Below are 6,967 nucleotides of genomic sequence, written 5' to 3'. Positions count from 1 at the left end.
CGATATCAAGGACCTGGTGGTCAGAGTGCCCAAGGCGCTCCTCAAGTTTGAGTGTATGCCATGACTGAAGATCAAGCGAAAGAAGCTCCTGGTGGTGTTATTGCAGGTATTGCATGCTTTGCGACTATCCTGCACGTATTTTATTTGATACAAGATTATCTCACTCATTCATATCTCATGCATTAGTTGCATCCCATGAAATTATGTGTAATGCCCGTTTTATTACCGTAATCTGATATTGTTGATTTATGATTTGTTGCGATTAGAAGGATCATTCGGGGGCACGATTCGAGATAGCGTGTGAGATGTTGTGTGCGAGGACCGAAGGTCTCGCGTATGTGCGCGGCACCTATGCGCGCATATGCACGGGTATGGCACGTGCGCGCATATGCGCGAGTTGCCGAGAATACACGCGCCGAGAAAGAATGTCTCGCGCATATAAGCCGAGGAAGGGTCGCGCATATGCGCGAGACATGCTGCACAAAGATGAAGCCACCTATACTTTGCCATGCATATATAATATTTAGTGTTTCATTTCATTCAATACAGCAGCAAAGAAGAAGAACGAAAGCTTCAGAGAATATTACAAGTTTCCTGATTTTAGAATTTTGATTTTTCAAGATCCGTCCGTCTGATTTTTTATCCGAGTTCAGTATCATATTCCTCTCGTTACAGGATTCTCACAGATGTAAGTTTTAGTATGTTTTGATATGATTTGAAAATATGTTATTAAAAGAATCAGATATGATTGATATATGGTGTTCTTGACATAGTAGAAATCGTATAATCGAAATCAGATTGAAGAACGAATACCGTATGAAATTGTTATGATTTATCAGATTTGATTTGATTGAGATTATATAGATTTGGTATCAGATTATGTTTGTCGATCGATTATGAGTTGAGATTGGCATTGATTGATATTTGTATTGCTGGGTATATTGAGATTGTGCAGTTATGCCGTTGAAACAGAATTAGATTGAGTTCTGAATATATCCAGTATTGATTTGAGTGATATATTGATATTGTACTCCTCGATATTGTCATAGCCAGATTAAGTATTGACAGGCTTCGAATTCAAGACTTCGACAGAGCCAGAAACCGACAAAAGAAATGTATAAATCAATGTTAACCGGGAGATTGACTCGAGTTAGACTTGACTTGAGTTTACCTAAACCACACACTTGTTTGTTATTGTTTTAATACCTTTGTATTATTTTAATGTATATGTCTATTCTATTGACTTATAGAATAACAGAGACTATAAGATAGATTACAATAACAAGTCATTGGCAGAGGTGCCAAGTCTTGGGCAGAGTTGCCTAGACATTGGATGTTTGGTTTATATCGATGTTGCTTAGAAGTAGATCGAATTCTATTGCCTCGTGTAGATGAGACTTTGTATTGACTACCGGCAACTGAACAAGGCTACGGTAAAGAATAAATATCATTTGACTCGTATCGATGATTTATTTGATCAGTTGCAGGGTTCTTCTGTTTATTCCAAGATCGATCTGAGATCTGGATATCATCAGCTGAGAGTCAAAGATTCTAATATCTCGAAGACAGCGTTCAGAACCAGGTAATTATGAGTTTATTGTCATGCCGTTTGGTTCAACAAATGCTCCAGCTGTATTTATGGGTCTGATGAAACATGTGTTTCAGAAGTACCTTAATAATTTTGTGATTATTTTTATCGAGGATATTCTGATTTATTCAAAGAATTTGAAGGATCATGATGAACATCTGAGAATTTTATTGAATACTTTGAGGGCCGAGAAACTGTAAGGCTCGAGATTATTAGTTTTCATTGACGTACGACTCGGAGGATATGAGAATGCAAGTCATAAGATGAAAGTACAAAATATTTCATGTGTGAGAGGCCGCACCCGCGCTTAGAACAAGAGTGCAACCGCGGTCATAAATCATAGAATTTTGAATGTGCTGCCGAAGCCACACCGCACCTGCGGTGCTAGGAGACACCGCACCTACGGTGCATGGACAGAAAGTTGGCACATCTTATTCGTAGCATCACCGCACCCACGGTGCAAGTAGACCGCACCCGCGGTGACAAGACCGCACCCGCGGTCTTGCAGAGACCGCACCCGCGGTCAATGTTCTGCATTTTGGATAGAATTTCCGAGAGCTTGGCGCACCCGCGTTCCTTAAAGCTACCGCACCCGCGGTCATGCATGTAATTCAAAGAATAAAGCACTTTTCCTTGCCATGCATATATGATATAGGTGTCTTCATTTCCCCTTTTCCTCAGCCGAAGACCACCGAGAGAGCTCCAGGGAAAGTGCAAGCTTCTTCCATCTTTGATTTAAACCATGTGCAAGAATTAGCCATCCAAAGTGAAATCCGATTTCGGTTTTGAGCTCCACTTATCATTAGCTTCAAGAGGATGTAAGTTTCCTTGAATTCCAGCCTGTTCGGATTTGTAGATGTTGGGGAAACTTTGTTCTGCTTGTGAATACATGTTCTTATAATGTTAAGTAATGGTTATTCACAAACGGATCGAGTATCGGATATCGTATGCGATGGTTATTATTTTCCAGCATATTTAGAGTTAAATATGCAGATTTTGGATAGTATCTCATGACTATGTTGATGATTATGAGTTGAGATTGATGAATTGTTGATAATGTTGTGAGTGAACGGATCGGTACTGAGAGATTACATTGTTATGCCGTCAAATTGTATCGAGATCAAGTATTGAATTGGATATGTGTTGCTTGAAATTAGAGATTGATAGATTTTGTATCAACATTTCCACTTCAGATTGATATTGACAGATTGTCTTGGAGACTGCAACTGCGACACAGATTGTGTGAAGAAAGGTATAAGCCATGTTTGTTTGGCAAGCCACAACTCAAATAAGATATTATTTGAGTTTCCCAACCAAAATCACATACTAGAATTGTTGTATATTTGGTAACATGTTTATGAATTGTTTATAGAATTATATTCAAATCTTGTAACATAATTATGCTTTGATTATAGAATTGTATTCAAGCATATGAGATCGTTGTGCTATTCAGATATGAATATGAGCATGCTTTGTTTACAGACTGATATTCATTGCATTTAAGATAGGAGAGTCGTTGACAGCCATTGTCACATATCTAGATGTTCGGTGTATCTCAGCTTAGGAGCAGCTCTGACTCCTATTGCAGTCGTTGATACAGCTCAGACCGAAGTCTAGGAATAAGATGTACAGTCACCCTGAGTGAGAGGGTAGGTGACAGCCATTGACGTCTTATTCACACTGGGATCCCTAGAGTTCTAGTCGAGTCGAGCCCAGATATGGTCTGATTCGTATTGCATTGCATGTTTATATGAATGACATTCAAAATAGCATGTTTCATGTTTTAGATTGATTATATGCATGTATACATGTTTATACTGGGATTTGTTCTCACCGGAATTTCCAGCTGTTGTTATGTCTGTATGTGTGCATAACAACATGGGGGCAGGATCTGGGTCACGCAGAGGATGAGAGATGGACATAGCGTGGTGATCTCGGGCATATCAGAATAACTAGTAGTTGTACTTTTGACATGTACTGTATTTAATTACTAGTTGTTGAGAATGTATAAAACAAGACATGTTGTACCTTATGTTGTAAAATAAATAAAGACTTTATGCTTGTTTATACAACATTAGAATAAATGTTGAAAAGCGAAAATTTGACCCACTTTTTATATTAATGATCCGTTTAATCCCAAAGAAAAGAGTTAGAGCCCGGGTCCCCACAACAGGTGGTATCAGAGCCGTAGGTTCTGTAGATTGAGATAGAATAGAATGAGCGGGGTAGATTGAGTCAGCTGCCTTGTTTATATCATGCTAGCATATCATGATTTATTGCTTTCCCTATTACGTGTTGTGTTATCCGATTTGATTGCAGCATGTATTGGTTAAGACTGAATCAGAACCGATTATGGATCAAAGGTAAATGATCAGAGGAGGGCTGAGACAGTTGGTATAGATTGTATACTAAACTGTTTGAATAGCAGATACATGCCTCCTAGAAGAGCAGCCGTTCCGTTACGATCACTAGCACCAGAACAGGGTAGCACATCTGGTGATACGATGGATGTCACTGCTATGCCCATGGAGACTCTATTAAAGCGATTCCAGTCTTTCCGACCACCGACTTTAAAGGGTACAGAAAATGCAATTGAATGTGAAAGTTGGTTGGAGGATATCGAGATGTTATTCGAGTCTCTAGAATACAATGATGAGAAACGAGTGAAACTCGTTGGCCATCAACTGCAAGATGTGGCTAAGTATTGGTGGTTGAATATTAGGAGATCACTAGAACAGCGTGGCACCGAGATTACATGGAATGTATTCAAGACAGAGTTTTATCAGTGATTCTTTCCTGTATCCTACCGTAAAGATAAAGGCGCTGAATTTGCAAACCTGAGGCAAGGGCAATTAAACATTGAAGAGTATGTTGCTAAATTTTCTTCCTTGCTTCGCTTTGCACCTCACGTTTCAGGTAATGATGAAGCCGTAGCAGATCAGTTTATAAATGGCCTGAATCTAGATATCTTTATGTTGGTGAATACGGGGAGACCCAAAAACTTCTCGGATGCATTGAATCGTGCCAAAGGAGCAGAAGCAGGATTGCTTAGGCAACGAAGTGTTCCGTATGTTACTCCGAGTCCGAGACCGCCACTACCTCCAGCACAACCTTCTTCAAGATTCGATAGCGGCGGTAGTAGCAGCGGGCGGAAGGATCCGTTGAAAGCAAAGGGCAAACAGTTTAAGAGGGCAGGGAGCAGTTCGTCGAGCTCCAGCGGGTCAAGACAGAGAGGTCCTGGCCAGAGTTTAGAGGTGACGAGTGGATATTGCAGTACTTGTGGAGGTAAGCATGCCACAGAACAGTGTCAGGGTGTAGTGGGCAGATGTAACAAATGCAAGCAACCGGGGCATTATGCCAAGGTCTGTCCTCAGAGAAGTGGTACATCGAGATTTAAGGGTGCAGGGTCATCAGCATCCATAGCTCAGCCCGAGAGGCAAGTTTCATCTGTTCACTCCTTTCAGCCGCCACCTGCACAGACCCAGCCTCGAGCCAGAGGTGGCCAGACAGGGAGTCAGCCTCAGAGACAACAGGCTCAGGTGTTTGCGTTGAAAGAGGAGCAAGCAGAGGATGCCCCAGATGATGTCATTGCAGGTAACTGTTTCCTTTGCGGTTATCCTGCTTATATATTGATAGATACGGGCGCATCGCATACATTCATTTCAGAACGATTTGCATTATTGCATTCTTTGCCTGTTGAGTCCTTGTTAGATGTCGTTTCTATTACTTCTCCGTTAGGAAGTGGTTTGATAGCTGTGACCATGGTTAGACATTGCATCTTACGGTTTGAGGGTCATGAAATTGATCTAGATTGCATAGTACTGGGGTTAGATGACTTTGATTGTATTGTTGGGATTGACATGTTAACAAAGTACAGAGCCACCGTGGATTGTTTCCACAAGATTGTCAGATTCAGACCAGAAATAGCAGAGGAGTGGAAATTCTACGGTAAGGGTTCCAGATCCCGGATTCCCTTGATTTCGGCTTTGTATATGAATAAGTTGATGCAGAAAGGAGCAGATGGGTTCCTTGTGTACGCGGTAGATGTACAGAAATCTAACCCTACATTGGCAGATTTGCCAGTAGTACGAGAATTTGCAGATGTGTTTCCAGAGGAGATTCCAGGGTTACCTCCAGTGCGAGAGGTAGATTTTAGTATTGATTTTTGATTCCAGGTACCACTCCTATTTCGAGAGCTCCGTATAGGATGGCACCGATAGAGTTGAAAGAATTGAAGGCACAGTTGGAAGATCTTCTAGCCAAGGGATATATCAGACCTAGTGTATCTCCTTGGGGCGCTCCGGTGCTATTTGTGCGAAAGAAAGATGGATCGATGCGGTTGTGTATCGATTACAGGCAACTGAATATTGCAACGATAAAGAATAAGTATCCTTTGCCTAGAATTGATGATTTATTTGTTCAGTTGCAGGGATCCTCTGTTTATTCTAAGATTGATTTGCGATCCGGATATCATCAGCTCCGAGTTTGAGATGTAGACATACCGAAGACAGCATTTCGAACCAGGTATGGGCATTACGAATTCATTGTCATGCCTTTTGGTTTAACTAATGCTCCGGCGGTATTTATGGGCTTGATGAATCAAATATTTCAGAGGTATTTGGATGATTTTGTTATTGTCTTTATCGATGATATTCTGGTGTATTCTAAGAATAGGAATGAGCATGCAGAGCATCTCAGAATCGTGTTGCAGACACTGAGAAATGAGAGATTGTATGCCAAATTGTCAAAGTGTGAATTTTGGTTGAATCGAGTTGTCTTTTTGAGACATCAGATTATGTCCGAAGCACACTGTAGTAGGTTCAACATTCATCCTGGTGGCAGGAAGATATACAATGATCTGAAAACACAGTTCTGGTGGAAGCAGATGAAGTCAGACATCGCAGCGTATGTGTCTAAATGCTTGAACTGCCAACAGGTGAAGGCCGAGAGGAAGAAACCTGGAGGGTTACTTCAGAGGTTAGCTATTCCAGAATGGAAACGGGATCACATTTCCATGGATTTCGTGACGAAGTTACCCCGATCTTCCCGAGGCTGTGATGCGATTTGGGTCGTTATCGACAGATTGACCAAATCAGCTTGTTTCATTCCGTACAGAATGACTTACAGACACGATCAGATGGCGGAGATATATGTTCGAGAGGTAGTCAGATTACATGGTGTGCCGAAGTCTATCGTATCAGATCGTGATCCACGATTCACTTCACACTTCTGGCACAGTTTACAGCAGGCCTTAGGTACGACATTACACCTGAGTACTGCGTATCATCCTCAGACTGACGGACATTCAGAGCGGACTATCCAAACTTTAGAGGATATGTTGAGAGCCGTAGTGCTAGATTTTGGCACTAGTTGGCAAGA

The sequence above is a fragment of the Primulina eburnea genome, chromosome 7, assembly GCF_022965805.1.
Source record: "Primulina eburnea isolate SZY01 chromosome 7, ASM2296580v1, whole genome shotgun sequence".
Lineage (NCBI taxonomy): Eukaryota > Viridiplantae > Streptophyta > Magnoliopsida > Lamiales > Gesneriaceae > Primulina > Primulina eburnea.
This window is presented reverse-complemented; position numbering follows the sequence as displayed.